Below are 19,356 nucleotides of genomic sequence, written 5' to 3' on the forward strand. Positions count from 1 at the left end.
TCCCGGTGTGTGCAGCCAGGCACGGGGTCGGAGGCATGGTCGGGCACCACAGGAGCAGCCGGACTTCACTGCAGAGTCTGCACTGCAGCCTGCACAGCACTCTCTCCGGCTCCGCAGTCACTTCCTCTTTATGTCTGGTGCTGCCCCTCCACTTCCTGTCGCCTGAGGAACCCGCCTCACCCCGCCTCATGGGCGGGCCGGCCCTGCCTGAAGCCCCTCTTTATCCCGTCTGATATCTTGTCTTATGAGCTGATTGCATTCAGCCCACCCTTCTGTCACGATGAAGACAGTGTGACCACTGTATTAATGATGTGACAATGTGACCCTGACTCAGGACCCTTCCTCTGGGATGTGACAGTGTGACGACGTGTGACCGTTGCTCTGGTTCCTTCAGTCCTCCTCACTCTCCAGGAATCCACCTTCTTTTCACAAGAAATGGTCTCTGTACACACAGGCACTCCTTCTCTTATACAAGGCTGAACAGTATAGGTGAAGGCCGGTATGCTGAGCCTAAGGCCTTGTTCACACTAGGGACATTGCTGTACGCTTTTCACAGTGCATTGTGCTGTGCGCTTTGCTTGGCACCGCTTTTTTCATTAATTCTAATGTAACAAGTTCACTTCTATACGCTTTGTTACTGTCCGTTTGAGAAAAGTGGTGTTGCAGGCGTTTCTGTGCATTGCGCTGTAAAGCGCACAGCGATGCAAGTGAATGGGTGAACTTTTTTTAGTGCATATAGGCGCACAGAAGCACATAGCAGTGTGCTTTAGAGATGTGTTTTTTCTCCCAATTAAAAATAAAAACAAAACATTTTCAAATGAAAACAAACCTTTATTGATAACTGCTACTTCACATAAGCAAAACATGCTGAAAAAAGTGCATTTAAGCGCATGTAAACGCATGGGTCCACTTAAAAAAAAATCAGCAATATCGCACGGAAACTTTTGATGAAACGTGCATCAATGCATTCTTTTTTTTATCATACGATTAAATACGTTTCTGAATGCACCCAATGTGAATGAGGCCTTACCCATGTTTCAGATTACTTCCGAGAGGCTGGGGTAGTTGTGAATGCTGTGACCACGATCTCCGTTACCACGGGACAATGGCCTCAATTCACTAAGCTTATCTCCTGTCTTTAATAACGTTTCTATAGTTATCTCCATGGTGATAAGGCATGTCGTATTCAGGAAACATTTTACCTCAGGCAAGCCTAAAGTTAACTCTTCTGTCTTTAAGTTAACTCTTCAATCCTTAAAATAACTCCAGAATTCTAAAGTTAAAGACAGGCTGTTAATTAACTGTGTGTGAAAATAACCAAAGAGGAGGTAACTTAACTACAGAGGAGGTAACGTAAGGAATGAAGACTGTGCGGTGGCAAGTTTACTCTTGCCTTATAATCTCCAGCATGATCTTAGTGAATTGAGGCCATTGTATGTGACAGGAACGTGTGTGCCAATGCCACGGGAGTACGAAGACCTCACTATCCAGCTTGGGAAGCCTTTAAAGGCAACTAGCAAATATCGGCCTGTCGGGCACAGTACACGTCTCATTGTAGTGATAAGTAGGGGAGAAAGACTGTTGTGTGGGGAGGGGGGGGGGGGGGGGGAGTTTGCAACGAACATCATGGTGTGCCTGTTAAAAATATTAAAACAGGAAGTAAGTATTATTCCGTTTAAACATTTTTTTTAATCTAAAACATTACTCGTAATTGTATGCTATATTGGTTTGATTTTTCAAATTATTCATTCAATTATACTAATAAGATTTCTCTGGTTGAAACCACTCCCCCAAAAATTAATAAAATAATTGAATGGTTTATGGTAGGGCCACCTTTATAGAGATATGCTGACATCGAATCTGTCGTTCGGAGCTGCGGTTGTCTGATTTGAAGGGGGTTTTGTGTTTTGTTGGCCACATGACTTGTGTCCCAGTGACCCCAGAAATACCCCACCCATGATGTCACAGGAAATATATAGTCAGGTAATTGAATAAGTCGGTCAGTAGGGCTGTCGTGTTGCAGGCATGCGAGTTGTGGTTTCCTGTCGCAGTGGGGTGGGGGGGGGGGAGATTGGAGAGGGGAACAGTGTCCCTCTCTGTCCTCCATATGTGTCTCTCTCACCTGTCTGCTCACATCACCATGGCGATCATCCTCCTTCTCCTGGGCATTGTTACAGGTACGTGGCGGCAGCCATCTTGTATCCAGATCCAGACACTGGATGTAGTGTGAGGATTCCTTAGCTCGGTGATCAGTATTAGCTGCACTTTGCTGTGTGATCTGTTGTTTGTGATTCAAGCTACATCCATGAAAGGCAGTGATGGTCAATGTGTTCTTTGCATGCAAAAGTAATGCAAATTGTGTGCATCTTGAGAGATCAGATTTGTAGACAGTCCCTATTCAGTGTGCAGCAGTCTCTTCTACACAGCCCCAAGCCCCCAACCTCTCTAGTGATGCTGGAGGAGTGTGCAGAGATCAGAGGTGGACAGAGTGAGTGTAACAAGCTGAGGCTGGGAGCACTCTCATCTGTCAGTTTTCTGTATGCGTTTCTGCACACCAAGGCCCATATGCAATTCACTTTTTCTCAGAATTTTCTCCGAGGTGATATTTTCACAACTTCAAAAGATCAGAATTCTTGAAGGGCCCCTCCTTTTATTTCCAACTATTTGAACCAAAATATATCCTGCTGCAGCCGTTCTCTTAGGATTGGGGATATCCCCCGGTCCCCTCCACACAAAAAGCAATAAATAAGTCTGTGAGGGTCTGTGAGACACGGCCTCTGCAGGAAACTTACTGTAACGCTCTCATATTGCTGAATATACACTAACTCCTTTATATGAAACAGTCAGACTTTTTGGAAGAACCATTTACAACTTGGGATTTATCCAGACCGGGTTTTTTTAACTGAGGAAATTTTTTTTAGCGGGAAATCAGGTGAGCCCGGCATGTATGGTACTGTATGTTCACGCCTTCATCACATCACGACTGGATTACTGCAATGCCCTTTATGCTGGCCTCCCCAAAAAGGACCTGCGTCGCCTGCAATTAGTGCAGAATGCTGCTGCCAGATTGCTAACAAACCAGCCTCGCCACTGTCACATTACACCGATCCTTCGCTCACTGCACTGGCTACCAGTAGAATGGAGAATACTCTTCAAGATTGGGCTGCTGACATTCAAATCCCTGCACAATCTGGGCCCTGGATACATGAAGGACTTGCTGAAGCTGCACCACACCTCTCACAACCTCAGATCAGCAAGTTCTATAAACTTGGTCACTCCCAGAGTGCACCTCAAAAAATCTGGAGACAGAGCCTTCTGTCATGCTGCCCCTACTCTTTGGAACTCCCTGCCACACCCAGTAAAGACAGCACCATCCCTGGAGCTATTCAAATCCAGACTGAAAAGCCACCTGTTTAGCCTGGCATTTCCAGATTTATAAAATTCTTCCTCTGTACCACGATGGTTGGAGCCATGCTTATGCGCTTTGAGTCCCACGGGAGAAAAGCGATTTACAAATGTTATTTGTTGTTGTTGTTGTTGTATGTGTGAGTAGGCACCACCACAATATATCAACGCGGGATCATTTTTCATGGATCTTATTGGAATTTGAAGTTTTTACATGAAGTATATTTTTTTTAGCTATCTAATAACATTTTTATGGTGTGAACCAACCTAGCACCTCTCTTTGTTACTTATTTATTGATATTTTCACAACTTGTCAGAAAATGCCTTTCAAGCCACCAGCAAGCGAGAAAATACTCTAAATACATTTAAATACGTTTGATGTCACTTTTTCACCAACTTTTGGGAACTTTTTCAATTGTAAAATGCAGAAAATTTAGTGTAAAGAGAAGATGAAAATTATCTCCTAGAAGATAACAGGTGAAAAAAATAATTGCATATGGGCCCCTGTGTGTCTGTATGTGTGAAACATGTAGGGTTTATCACAGAAGCGAATGTAACTGATAGAGAAAATGTGTGCCGTGCTTCACTGCTGTCCGTTTTTCTCTGCATGGGGAAAACACATACAAGTGTGCACTAGCCAAATGACTAACATTGGTTATTATTATTATTATTATTATTATTGATTTATAAAGCGCCAACATATTCTGCAGCACTGTACAAAGTAAGAAACAAACATGGGGTACATAATACACAATATACAAGATACATAATTAGTGACAAAATACAAAGAATGATACAACATACAGAATTGGTAATGACAGTGATAAAAGTAACATGATGAATAAAATGTATAATGATTTCCAAGACACAAAATGGGGAGAGAGCCCTGCCCTTGTGAGCTTACAATCTAAAGGGAATGGGGGGAACAGGAGGAGGGGTAGTATGCAACAAATATATAGAGGCAGTGTGTTTTAAGATACCTAGTAGGAGTGCAATTTGGTCTTAGGACAAAGGGAGGTGGCCTAAGGTAGCGCATATGCTTGTCGGAACAAATGAGTTTTTAGAGAGCGTTTAAAAGTAACAAAGGTTGCCGAGTGACAGATGTGTTGTGGGAGGAGATTCCAGAGAAGGGGTGAAGCGCGTGCAAAATCTTGTAAGCGTGAATGTGAGGAGGTGATTCTAGAAGAGGACAACAGAAGATCGTGTGCCGATCTGAGGTTGCGGTTGGGTTTGTATCTGGAGATTAGTGAGGATATGTACCGGGGAGAGAGATTGTGGAGAGCTTTGTAGGTTAGGGTTAAGAGTCTGAACTGGTTCTCAGTTTACCTGTGCAGAAAGCGAGGGGATGGGGGGGGGGGGGGGGCATCCAAAGTTTTGCAGGGGGGGGGCCAGTGATTTCTAGTTACGCCCCCGATCTCTGAGTTTTCTTTCTTTGTTAAGAACTTTATATCAATAGAAATGCAGGTTACTGGCTACAAACTCAGAATATTATTTTTTAAGTAGCTCGGTGCTTTTTCGGCTGGTTGCTCAGGCAACTGGCAAGCACATGTAACCACCACCAGACAATTCCCGCCGGTGCAGGATTCCGTGGACTTTGCTGTATTTTGTAAATTTTTGTCACTAGAGTTGAGTGAAATCGTCACTGGCAGTTTCATGAGATTTTTGTTGAACTTCCAATCAGTCCCTAAGAATCTTGCAAATCAGTTTGGTGACACTGGCACATTTGTGTGTCTTTTCTCTGATTCCAACATGTCCCTCTGAGGGTGCCCATTAACCATACAATCCTTTGGACGATCTATTGTCCAATTAAATCATAATATCCAACGAAAACGATCGTTTGCGCCCTCTAACGGAAGCAAAGCTGCTATAAAATTGGATCAGATTGATGGAATCGATCCGAAAAATAGATTGATTCCATTAACTTGATCAAATTGTATAACATTTACAAATGAGATTATGATCAAATTGGATGATTGGTCGTCAGAAGAATTGTATTGTTAATGGGCACCTTTATATAATTAAGTACACAAAAAATGCCGACACTCATTGACCTCTTTGTTGGAGGAACACTTTGCTCCGTGTGACCACAAAGCTGGGTGACGCATTTGCGAACAACATCTGGCTTGCTTTGATAATGCTAAATAATGGAAGTAATTGGTTTCACAATAACCTGCCACAGAGAGGAGGTCTTACTCGGGGCTTAGAGACCATATTATCAGCCCTAATCCTAAGCAGTTCCCTGGCCAGGAGAAACATGTTTACAGCACTGAGGAGGAACCCTTTAAAGAAGTAGGATCAGCCATACTATGCCAGGGAAAAAACACATATATAACTAGATAAATACTTGATCTACTTACATAACACATGTATTGTACTGCCCACGCTTTGATTTCAGTGAAATGAAGAGAATTCTGTTCCTGGTGGGGGTCATGTCTTTTGCCCACAGTTTAGGATAAATCCTGATGTCATTTACAGTACAATACAATACAATAATAATAATACAATAACATTTGTAAAGTGCTTTTCTCCCATAGGACTCAAAGCGCATAGCTGTGTCTCAGATTAATACAGGGTTGCAGGCTGGGTTGTGTTACAGAGGAGATAGTCAGATGTTCATGAATGCCAGTGTTGGGCGAACAGTGTTCGCCACTGTTCGGGTTCTGCAGAACATCACCCTGTTCGGGTGATGTTCGAGTTCGGCCGAACACCTGGTGGTGTTCGGCCAAACTGTTCGGGTTCGCCCGAACTGCTGAATGCCCGGCCGAACAGGGCCCTGTTCGGCCGAATACGGCCCCCCTATGGGGTCGCAGGCATAAGGGGGAAGCATGCCCCGATCGCGGGGGGGGGGGGGGGGGGGGTCGGAAATTCCCCCCACCCCCTCCGCTAGCGCTCCCCCCTCTGCCCGCTTCCCCATACAAAAGTTTAAGGAAGTAAAATAGTACCGGTGGTGGTGGCTGGCTGCTGCAGTGGCTGGCTGGCACTATGAAGTGAGTGAGGAGGAGGAGTCCGGAGAGTGACGCCGGGCAGCGGGTGGTTCAGCGGTAGTACCCTTGTGGTACTTCCGCCCTTTCTCTGACCTCACGTCCTCTACTTGATGACGCATACGAGGGTACGCGTGACGCGTACCCTCGTATGCAGAGGACGTGAGGTCAGAGAAAGGGCGGAAGTACCACAAGGGTACTACTGCTGAACCGCCCGCTGCCCGGCCTCCCTCAACGCGTCCTACTCCGACTCCTCCTCCTCAGTCACTTCATAGTGCCAGCCAGCCACTGCAGCAGCCAGCCACCACCACCGGTACTATTTTACTTTCATCAAACTTTTGTATTGGGAAGCGGGCAGAGGGGGGAGCGCTAGCGGAGGGGGTGGGGGGAATTTCCGACCCCCCCCCCCCCGCGATCGGGGCATGCTCCCCCCTTATGCCTGCGACCCCATAGGGCCCCCAAAAGCGGGATGTTCGGGGAGTTTGGGGTTCGGCCCGAACATGCCGAACATCGCGGCCATGTTCGGCGAACGTTCCCGAACCCGAACATCCAGGTGTTCGCCCAACACTACAGTGAAGAGGTGTGTTTTTTAGTTTAGACTTCAATGCTTCCAGGGATGGAGCTGTCCTGATTGGGTGTGGCAGGAAGTTCCAAAGTGTAGGGGCAGCATGACAAAAGGCTCTGTCTCCAAAGGTTTTGAGGTGGACTCTGGGGGTGACCAAGGTGTTACGTCCTTTTGATCTAAGATTGTGGGGGGTGTGATGCAGTTGCAACAAGTCCTTCAGGTATCCAGGGCCCAGATTGTGCAAGGATTTGAATGTCAGTAAGCCAATCTTAAACAGAATTCTCCATTTTATCGGTAGCCAGTGGAGTGAGCTCAGGGTTGGTGTTATGTGGCAATGGCGGGGTTGGCTCGTTAACAGCCTTGCGGCGGCATTCTGTACTAATTGCAGGCGGCGTAAGTCTTTCTTATGCAGGCCTGTGCAGAGGACGTTGCAGTAGTCTAACCTTGATGTGACGAAGGCATGAACTAGGGTTGGAAGATCCTCTGAAGGAATTAGGTGTTTAATCCTTGCAATATTCCTTAGGTGAAAGAAGGAATGTTTCACAACAGCTGAGATTTGATTCCTGAAGCTTAATTTCCCATCAATCAGTACTCCCAGGCTGCGCACACAGTCTGAGTTGTTCAGGTCTGAGCTCCCTATCCTTAGCGGTGTTGGTTGAGACTGGGGCTGCTTTTCTGCCCTTTATTTTTTGTTTCTTTTCTCCTCCAATCGCTGAGTCAACTCAGCCTTGTTTGTAAACACAAGTGAGCAGGGGATCATGTTTCAGATAGCCAGTTAGGCAGGGAAATAAATGGAAGAATATATTATAGATAAAAAGAACCCCCAGCATGCAACTGTTTGGCACTGACTATTAAAGGGCCAGTGCTCCTTAAGTATGTTATATAACAGCAGAAAAAGTTTTGAATGCAGGATTGGCATCTTTATCACTTAATACACTCAGACCAGTTGCTGTTGAAATTTGATTTTTATGGTGACAATCCGGCTTTAAATGGCTTTGAGGGCAAATGAAGGAGAAAGCCTATGCCATGATTTGCCTCACTTTAAGTAGAGACAGTAGAGAGCATTATTGCATGAACATAGAAGGAATACTTGTAGCGGTGCCACTGTGTGAACTGGGCGCCAAGTGGTGCCGATAGTAAAAATATTGGTAATTTATATTACCAATATTTTGTTATAGACTAATGTGGCCTTCATTTTCACAGTAACCACCACTTTTAATGCCTAACCCTAACCCCCCCCCCCCCTCCTGGTGCTATTTGTTGCCCATCATCTACAAAAAAGAGGATTGGCTACAATAATTCTTCCCTATGGAGTAGCCGATCAGCTACTATGCCCATTGGGTGCCCAACTTACTGTCTGGATGCCCAATTGCCGATACTTTACAATGGCATCTATTAGTGGAGATGGCCCGAACAGTTCGCAGGCGAGCAGAATTCTGCAAACATCGACTGTTCGCATTTGCGGCAAATAGCGACCATTTGGCGTGTTCGATTCCCCCCTATACATCATCATTGAGCTAAATTTTGACCCCTTACCTCACAGTCAGCAGACGTATAGCAGCCAATCAGCTAGCACCCCCTCCTGGATCCCCCACCCCCGTATCAAAAAGCAGTTGCAGTGGCCATATTGGATCAGTTCTCTGCTGGCTGCTGACTGTTAGTGAATGCAGGGTCAGACTTGCTGCAGATAGGTAGGGAAAGCATTAGCTAGGCCTGTGTTCTTGTTCCTCACTTGCTGTGAAAGCATCCCAAACAGCCTTATTGAGGGAGCTGGGAAAAAAGGGCGCAGGCAGCTAGTGGACAAAAAGGGCGCCGCCATTCACTCCCATATTAAATAACGTTTAATGGGCGCCGAGCAGGAAAAAAGGGCGCCGGAGCTAAATAAAGTTTACAAACGGCGCCCGGAGCTAAATAAAGTTTACAAACGGCGCCCAGAGCTGTTTAATGATTTATAACTGAGCTTGTGGTGATTTACGTTTATAAAATGCACCCGTGCCGAATAACATTTATGAAAATACTAAATATATTTATCTTATTTAAATAATTAAAACATTATTTAAAGTTTTATCCCTTACTGTTTTTAAAACATTATTCACAAAATAAAGCGATCAGTACGTAATGTAAATTGGAATATATTTTTTGGAGTCACAATTTGTAAAACATTATTATCCACATAATAAAAAACATTATTATTCACAAAATAAAGCGATCAGTACGTTACGTAAATTGCAAAATATTTTTTGCATCAATAATTAGTAAAACATTATTATCCACATAATAAAGGGGGGGTCTTAGGTTTAGGCACCAACAGGGGGGTCTTAGGTTTCAGGCACCAACAGGGGGTCTTAGGTTTAGGCACCAACAGGGGGGTCTTAGGTTTAGGCACCAACAGGGGGGTCTTAGGTTTAGGCACCACCAGGGGGGTCTTAGGTTTAGGCACCAACAGGGGGGTCTTAGGTTTAGGCACCAACAGGGGGGTCTAGGGGTTAGGGGTAGGTACAGGGAGGGTTACTTAGGCACCAACAGGGGGGGTCTTAGGTTTAGGCACCAACAGGGGGGTCTTAGGTTTAGGCACCAACAGGGGGGGTCTTAGGTTTAGGCACCAACAGGGGGGTCTAGGGGTTAGGGGTAGGTACAGGGAGGGTTACTTAGGCACCAACAGGGGGGGGGGGCTTAGGTTTAGGCACCAACAGGGGGGTCTTAGGTTTAGGCACCAACAGGGGGGTCTTAGGTTTAGGCACCAACAGGGGGGTCTAGGGGTTAGGGATAGGTACAGGGAGGGTTCTGTGTAAGAGTAGGCTTAGGTATAGTTTTAGTAAAATTTTAGTAATAATTACTAATGTTTTACAACACTTATTACGAACGTACTTATATTTATATCATCGTTATAAAGAATATTTTCAGATTTTATTATAAGAACTAACCATAAATGAAGGTTATTCACAATAATATACAATTATAACAATTAAACATATATTATTGTTTTTTTAATAAACGTAATTATAAGTTTAACTTTACAAATAGGGAAGATTAACGTTTTCACAATTTTCGATTTTATAAACATTATTTAATGATTTATAATTTTGTTAAACTTTATTTGTAAACGAAATATAGCACACTATTTTTATAAACCCTATTAATGATTAATTATTATTTAGAGTTTACACCCCGCGCCCTTTTTGTCCAGGCGCCCTTTTTGTACGTACGCCTTATTGAGGGCTAGCACATCAGTCTCCAGTGTTGTTTTGTTTGTGACACTCAACTCCACAGCCCACTGACACCCAGAGCTGTGTGCACACTACTGCTGTTGCCTCATTAATTTGCAGGCACAGAACTTCTCCAGTGCATTACTATGTCACTGTATTCTGATAGTACTATTGCATTTCTCTGTGTGAGACACTCCACAGCCCACTGACACCCAGAGCTGTGCATAATGTGATTTCTGCCCTTTAGGGTTTAAAACCAGACTCTGCATCAACGCCATAATTGTTGGTGGGACCTTTGGCATGGATCCCCCTCTGACATGCCCCCTCCAGGTGTTAGACCCCTTGAAACAACTTTTCCATCACATTTACGGGCCAGAAGCAGTCTTTGTAAGTTTTAAAATTTGCCTGCCCATTGAAGTCTACGGCGGATCGCCAGATTCACCTGTTCACGAACTATTTGCGGAAGTTCGCACTCGGCGTTCATGAATGGAAAATTCTATGCTCGCGACATCTCTATCTATTAGATGCCAGCCGATCCTAGCACCTAAATGACCTCATCCATAAGGACACCCCTCTTCCCTCCCAGGCAGCTTCTAGGGAAGTTCTAATATCATCGGTCTTCCTTCTTCTCCTCATTACAGTTATTTACTATCGGAGTATTTTTTGGGAACGGCTGACAAATTCCAGTCCCAGCTCTCCCGTTCCATTGAAGTTATACAATACAATAATACAATAACATTTCTATAGCGCTTTTCTCCCATAGGACTCAAAGCGCTTAAGCTCTCTCAGATTCAGTAATTGGTAGTAGGATGAAGTATCCACACAACAAAAGTTATATTTCTGCAAATGCCAAACTGAACAGGTGGGTTTTCAGTCTGGATTTAAACATGTCCAGGGATGGAGCTGTCCTGATCTGTTGAGGTAAGGAGTTCCAAAACGTAGGGGCAGCATGCCAGAAGGCTCTGGGACCAAAATTTTCCAAGTAGACTCTGGGTATGACTGTGGATCTGAGAATGCGGGGATTGCTACGTAGCTGCAACATATCTTTCATGTATCCAGGGCCTAGATTATTCAGGGATTTAAATGTCAGTAGGCCGATCTTGAATAGGACCCTTCAGTAGCCAGTGAAGGGAGTGCAGGACTGGCGTTATGTGGCAGTGACGGGGTTGGTTGGTTAGCAGTCTGGCAGCAGTATTCTGTATCAGCTGTAGGCGGTGCAAGACTTTTTTGGAAGGCCAGTGTAGAGAGCATTGCAGTAGTCCAGTCGGGATGTGATGAAGGCGTGGACTAAGGTTGGCAGATCTTCTGGGGGGATGAGGTGTTCATTGACTTCTATCTATTCATGTTGTTGTGAGTCGTCCCTCTATCAGTCTCCTCTTCCTGTATGAGGCTGGAATTGGGGGAACACTGAGCATGAACCACCCTGAGGCTCCATTTTGCCGTACACAGTCAGTGGACTGGTGAAGGGTCGTGTGTCTCAGTCATAGTTACTGGAACACGAGACTGGAAGATCTTCCAAACATTTCCTATATAATTATGAGTTGTGTCTCTTCAGGTGTTGTCGCAGTGAGAGTCACCCAGCATCCAGCGATCCTTCAGGTGCCGATGGGCGAGAGAGCTCACATGTCCTGTAATATCAGCACTGATGACAAGACAGAGATCCTCCATGCTTACTGGAAGGTCGGGAAACTGCAGGAGGTAACACTGACAGAGAATTCATCCAGGATCATCATCACACACAACTCCCTGGCCATCTCTCAGGCCACCATCAGAGACATTGGCTTTTATGTCTGCTCATACCGGGACACCTTCCTAGGCTCCTACAAAGGGGATGGGACACATCTATTGGTCACAGGTGAGTGGACATGTATACCGGTCACAACTGTTAACATTACCAGTAATACCTCCAGCTCCCCAAGCTAGTTTTTCAGGAGTCACATTTGATTCAGAACTCTCATCCATACCTGGCATCGGTACAGACAACACCCTCTTGTCATCTCCAGCTAAAAACATCTTATGAATCCATTCCTGCCTTATGGAGGACACAAGGAAATTGCTAGAGACAGAGTACAGCACAGCCGTTGATTATCTGTATGGACCTTGTTTGTCCATTTTTCTGCAATAAAAAATGAGTCATTGGTATAGAAGAACCAAGCAAGGTATTGAGAGTCAGTTCTAGCTCTAATGGGGTTCCGGGGCAAATGCAACTTGGGGGGCCCCCCTGACCAACCCCTTCTGCTGCTGGACCCCCCATCCCTTTCTAACTAAATGGCCAGAAGTGTCCTCCAGTATTAGGAAGCCTCGCCCTCCAGTAAAATATAGCCAGATGTTTCTCCATTTTAGGTAGTCCCTCGCTAGTATGGATAGCTAGATGTGCCCCCCAAGATCAGGTAGCCTCTCCCCACCTCTCATATGCAGAGCAGTGTGGAGTGGAAACAAGGGTACTACTCACCAGTCAGTGCCGCGGGAACTTCAGCAAGTCTTCTCCACATCTCCCAGTCACTGTAATGAGAGGCGTCAGGCACCACTAGAGGGCAGCAGAGAGGAGACCCTGTGCGAAGTGGAGAAGGTTTGCTAAACTTCCAGTTAATTCTGACAGGTGAGTTGTACCTTTGCCCTTCCATTGCGTACCTCTGCATATGGACGGACTCCTTTCCCTGCTTGCTGTTACTGCCTCACCTCCACCCCCGCACCGTACATGCCATGGTACCCAGTGGCCTGGCTAGACATATAAAATGTTTAATTGAGAGATACTTGGGGGGCCCCTATGGACTCTGGGGTCCGAGGGCAATTGCCCCCCTTGCCTTAATTGTAGCGCCGGCCCTGAAGGTGTTGGCACTACAAATTACAGTATAAACCAGAAATAATTAATATAATAGGGAACTTTGTTCTAAATTACTATTTACTTCAGTCCTGTTTTACATTTGTTTTTTGCTCCTGCTGTATCGCACCACAACGCAAAAAACATCAATCATATGACCCAGCTGAAGAGTGCACCGACTGGGTCATATACATAGCCTCGCCCAGTAACGTACTCCCTGCTGGTCAGGGTCATATGCATAGCCTCGCCCCGCTCAGTAACGTATTCCCTGCTGGTCAGGGTCGTATGCATAGCCTCACCCCCGCTCAGTAACGTACTCCCTGCTGGTCAGGGTCGTATGCATAGCCTCGCCCCCGCTCAGTAACATACTCCCTGCTGGTCAGGGTCATATGCATAGCCTCGCCCCGCTCAGTAACGTACTCCCTGCTGGTCAGGGTCATATGCATAGCCTCGCCCCTGCTCAGTAACGTACTCCCTGCTGGTCAGGGTCGTATGCATAGCCTCGCCCCCGCTCAGTAACGTACTCCCTGCTGGTCAGGGTCATATGCATAGCCTCGCCCCGCTCAGTAACGTACTCCCTGCTGGTCAGGGTCATATGCATAGCCTCGCCCCTGCTCAGTAACGTACTCCCTGCTGGTCAGGGTCATATTCATAGCCTCTCCCCGCTCAGTAACGTACTCCCTGCTGGTCAGGGTCATATGCATAGCCTCGCCCCGCTCAGTAACGTACTCCCTGCTGGTCAGGGTCATATGCATAGCCTCGCCTCGCTCAGTAACGTACTCCCTGCTGGTCAGGGTCATATGCATAGCCTCGCCCCTGCTCAGTAACGTACTCCCTGCTGGTCAGGGTCATATGCATAGCCTCGCCCCTGCTCAGTAACGTACTCCCTGCTGGTCAGGGTCATATGCATAGCCTCGCCCCGCTCAGTAACGTACTCCCTGCTGGTCAGGGTCATATGCATAGCCTCGCCCCTGCTCAGTAACGTACTCCCTGCTGGTCAGGGTCATATTCATAGCCTCGCCCCGCTCAGTAACGTATTCCCTGCTGGTCAGGGTCAATTGCATAGCCTCGTCCCCGCTCAGTAACGTACTCCCTGCTGGTCAGGGTCATATGCATAGCCTCGCCCCGCTCAGTAACGTACTCCCTGCTGGTCAGGGTCATTTGCATAGCCTCGCCTCGCTCAGTAACGTACTCCCTGCTGGTCAGGGTCATATGCATAGCCTCGCCCCTGCTCAGTAACGTACTCCCTGCTGGTCAGGGTCATATGCATAGCCTCGCCCCGCTCAGTAACGTACTCCCTGCTGGTCAGGGTCATATGCATAGCCTCGCCTCGCTCAGTAACGTACTCCCTGCTGGTCAGGGTCATATGCATAGCCTCGCCCCGCTCAGTAACGTACTCCCTGCTGGTCAGGGTCATATGCATAGCCTCGCCCCTGCTCAGTAACGTACTCCCTGCTGGTCAGGGTCGTATGCATAGCCTCGCCCCCGCTCAGTAACGTACTCCCTGCTGGTCAGGGTCATATGCATAGCCTCGCCCCGCTCAGTAACGTACTCCCTGCTGGTCAGGGTCATATGCATAGCCTAGCCCTGCTCAGTAACGTACTCCCTGCTGGCAATGCAAGTGTTAAAGGGGCCTCAAATGTAATATTCCTTTCACCTTGTATTATGTGTTCCTCAGCAAGTCCTGTGTTGACACTCAGAGAGGACGCCGAGAATCCTCTACTGATCTGTACAGCTGAGACCTTCTACCCTCCAGAGCTGAACATCTCCTGGAGCATCCAACCCAGAGGTGACCAGATTCAAGAGAACCTGACAGAGAATGAGGACGGGACCTTCACCAAGACTTCCACACTGACCATCACAAGGGAGGTCCAGGGACTGAATGTCGCTTGTTACTTGCACCACTCCACAGAGAGTGCCACCCTCTACCGATACGGTGAGTGCAGGAGGGGCAGGAGGGGTTTCTGCAGACACTATGGGTCCTGTTTGTACAGGTCTTTCTACATAAATCTTCTCTTCTGAAGATTTCAATCACTGTTTATACTGTATATAAAAATCAAAAGTAGGACTGACTTCGACCAGAGAATGTGAGAAGAAATACAAGTTTGAGGTGTGTTATGTGACCAGAGGCGTGGCTATGGGGGGGGGGGGAGGGGAGGGCAAGGGGGACATATGTCCCATGGAACAGCACTGTGATGACGCTCAATGCGGCCGCCGCACCCCCACGTGCGTGAGAGGTGGATCACTAACCAATTGAAGTGCCCTCACTTATCTCCCACCCTCCACAGAGGAGTTAAGTAACATTAATAACAGCAGAAGACTCAGCGGCTCTAAGGTTCCAGTGATGATGTCATCTCTCCTCTGCAGTGTCCTCACCTTGGTTACAGCGGCATCATGTGGCAAGAGACAGCGCTGTTACCAAGGGGACACTGTGCACACTGCAGAGGAGACATGACGTGACGTCATTGTCAGAATGGGAGTGTTTGCTGTTAGTACACATCTGACTATCTAAAGGGGGGCACATCTGGCTATCTAAACTCCATTTGTACATTTGGCTCCACCCAGGACCATAAGCATATTCAGATGCTCGGCCATGCCCCTTTTTTGCACAGGACTGTCCATGGGGGGAGGAGGGGGGGCACAATCTGTCTTTGTCTCCGGGTGCTGAACACCCTAGCTATGCCTCTGCATGTAACTGTGCAGTGTGTCTGCAATGAGTTATTAACATAGTATACACACAGGAGATCACTATTGCTGCTCACATTTGTTTTGCTAGTTGTGTGTCATGTGACTGCACCGTGTGCCAGTGACGAGGTATAAACACACTGTGTAGGCATTACACACATGAGATCACTATTGCTGCTCACATTTGCTTGTGATTGATGTGTGTTGACTGCACAGTATACCTGCAATAAGGTATAACACACTATGTTTTGCTCAGTGGCGTAACAATAGGAGGTGCAGAGGTAGCAACCGCATTGGGGCCCTTGGGCCAGAGGGGCCCCGAAGGGTCTACCCTCTATCACAGTTTTAGCTCTCTATTGGCTCTGTGCTTGTGCTGGTAATAATCACTCCTATAGATAGTTTGATTAGTAGTAATCCTTAACACACTGCTCCCCGTCCCCTTCTTGCACCTCTGACACTGTAGTTTTTCCTGACAGGTTTTGGTGCACCGTATCAATTGTCATGTGTAGAGTGCTTGGAGGGGGGGGCATGTAAAATCTGCACCGGGGCCAATAGATCCGGTGCAAAAAGTGAAACTCCTATTTGGGAACAAACCTGAAAATCTGTGTAAAATCTCAATCATCATCCACAGTCTCTGACATAGCGTGAAAGGTAGCGTTTTTTTGGCATGTGCGTTGCATTTTTTGTGCGTTTTTGTTGCAATTTTTTTTGTGAGTTTGTGTTTTTGATGGGTTTTGCTTGTGTGTTTACGCATTTGCAGTTTGCATATACAAAATGCATAAATATGCGTTTTTCATGTGTTTTTTCACTTGCGTTTTTATGCAAAATCACTACGAAGAAAACAAAAAGCGAAAATGCATCACTAAACAATTTTTTAAGCAAAAACACATATAAAAACACATGGAAAACCGCATGAAAAAAGCATACCATTGCGTTCCTATTGACTTTCATTATGTGAGTTTTGGCAGCCATCCTACACATTATGCAACAGAACCAGCGTTTTGCGAAACACATACTGTAAAATGCATAAAGAACACTTATGCGTGTTTTACATGCGTTTTTCTCCTGCGGCCCATAGACTGCCGTTAGCGGCAAAAACACAGCGTTTTACGCTCTGCAAGCGTTTCTGGTGTTTGCACCTAGCCTAATGTATTTGCCAAACTTTGTGCATGCGTAGTCGGTGACTGCCATGCATGAGTGTACACACCCCTCAGGCTGGGTCAGTTACACCTGCGTGCAGGAGGGACACATGAGGATGACACTAGACAATTGTGCCAGTCAGAGCTCCTACTCCTGGCTCGCTCTTAGGGGGCTCCCTGTCCCTGGCACTGCTTACATTTGTTGAGAATGGGGTTGGGAAGGGGATATATTGTACCAATTTTCTATAAGGGAGAGAGGGGTGGGCAATAGCCTGGAATATATTTACACCATCCTACTCCACTGTCGCTTAGCCTGGAATTTGGTGTCCCACCCACCCACCCCCTCTGCTGGTGACACCTGTTGCGGTCTGACACCTACCTAGGGAGTAGCAGGGATGCTCAGATCCGATCCGGGAGACATCCGGATAGTTGCTATCCGGATATCTCCCAGTAAAGCTGTGTGTGCGGGGAAGGGGGGGTCAATCTTACCTGTCTGACATCTTCTTTGGTCCGTACGCGGTCACCTCCCACGATGCGCTCTAAGTGCCGCATGCGCCGGTCACGTGACTACAAACACTTCCTCCTTCAACCCGAAAGGAGGAAGTGTTTGTAGTTACGTGAAGCGCATCGTGGGAGGCGACACGTACGGACCGAAGAAGACGTAATTCTGGTAAGATTGACCCCCCCCGCACAGCTTTACTGGGAGATATCCGGATAGCAACTATCCGGATGTCTCCCGGATCGGATTTGAGCAGCCCTGCCCCCTAGTGATGCCACTGCATTAACAATACATTTATTGCTACAGGTGCCACACTACCTTTGCATTGTCTTCTAACAGAGGACACTTAAAGACTGTCAGTGAGGTTACTATAATTCCAGCTTGCATACATGTTTCATGCAAATTATACAAAATCAGCCGGAAGTCCATTTGATTGCTCCTAACTGGTGCATACAATTTGCATGAAATTTGCATGCAACCTAGCATCATTTGTATCTTCCTGACCACCTATAAGAATAACATAGCATGGCAGGCGTTTGGTTCCTGCATGTCCTCAGTATCGTACACGGTTGTTGGTGACTCACCAGTGTTGGATTTTCTTTTTGTCTTTTTTTCTTAATGGACAACCGGAGGAAGATAGTGTCATATTGCAACAGGATCTGGATAAGATGGCTAAATGGGCACACAAATGGCAGATGAAATTCAATGTTGAAAAATTTAAAGTCATGCATTTTGGTCGTACCAATGGTCTAGCACCATACAAAATAAATAGAATACAGATGGGGACATCAAACTTGGAGAAGGACCTAGGAGTACTCATCGACAACAAGTTAAATAATCATAGTCAATGCCAAGCCGCTGCAGCTAAAGATAACAAAATTTTGGGATGCATTAAAAGGGAAATAAAAACTCGAGATGCTAGCATTATATTGCCCATGTTTAACTCTCTAGTCAGGCCACATCTGGAATATGGAATTCAGTTCTGGGCACCACATTAGAGCTAGAACTACTGCACCTGAGCAGTACACTCCAGATGATGTCAGAAGTTCTCATGTAGGCATCTTGCACCAAGCGGGACCGCGGCCCACCGGCAGGGAGCGGAGCTGTGGTGAGGGCTAGAGTTGGGCCGAACGGTTCGCCGGCGAACGGTTCCCGGCGAACCTAGGTGGTTCGCGTTCGCCTCCCGCAGGCGAACGTTTCCGGAAGTTCGGTTCGCCCCACAATGCACTATGAGGGTCAACTTTGACCCTCTACATCACAGACAGCAGGCCCAGTGTAGCCAATTAGGCTACACTAGCCCCTGGAGCCCCACCCCCCCTTATATAAGGCAGGCAGCGGCGGCCATTACGGCCACTCGTGTGCCTGCATTAGTCAGAGTAGGGCGAGCTGCTGCAGACTGTCTCTCAGGGAAAGATTAGTTAGGCTTAGCTTGTCTCCCTGGCTGCATACCTGTGCTGTTAACCCACCACTGCATACCTGTGCTGTTAACCCACCACTGCATACCTGTGCTGTTAACCCACCACTGCATACCTGTGCTGTGAACCCACCACTGCATACCTGTGCTGTGAACCCACCACTGCATACCTGTGCTGTGAACCCACCACTGCATACCTGTTCTGTTCAGTGGACCCGCCACTGCATACCTGTTCTGTTCAGTGGACCCGCCACTGCATACCTGTTCTGTTTAGTGAACCGCCACTGTATACCTGTGCAGTTAAGTGAACCCGCCACTGCATACCTGTTCTGTTCAGTGGACCCGCCACTGCATACCTGTTCTGTTTAGTGAACCGCCACTGCATACCTGTTCTGTTTAGTGAACCGCCACTGTATACCTGTGCAGTTAAGTGAACCCGCCACTGCATACCTGTTCTGTTTAGTGAACCGCCACTGCATACCTGTTCTGTTCAGTGGACCCGCCACTGCATACCTGTTCTGTTCAGTGGACCCGCCACTGCATACCTGTTCTGTTTAGTGAACCGCCACTGTATACCTGTGCAGTTAAGTGAACCCGCCACTGCATACCTGTTCTGTTCAGTGGACCCGCCACTGCATACC

Source organism: Hyperolius riggenbachi, chromosome 2 (assembly GCF_040937935.1).
Source record: "Hyperolius riggenbachi isolate aHypRig1 chromosome 2, aHypRig1.pri, whole genome shotgun sequence".
Lineage (NCBI taxonomy): Eukaryota > Metazoa > Chordata > Amphibia > Anura > Hyperoliidae > Hyperolius > Hyperolius riggenbachi.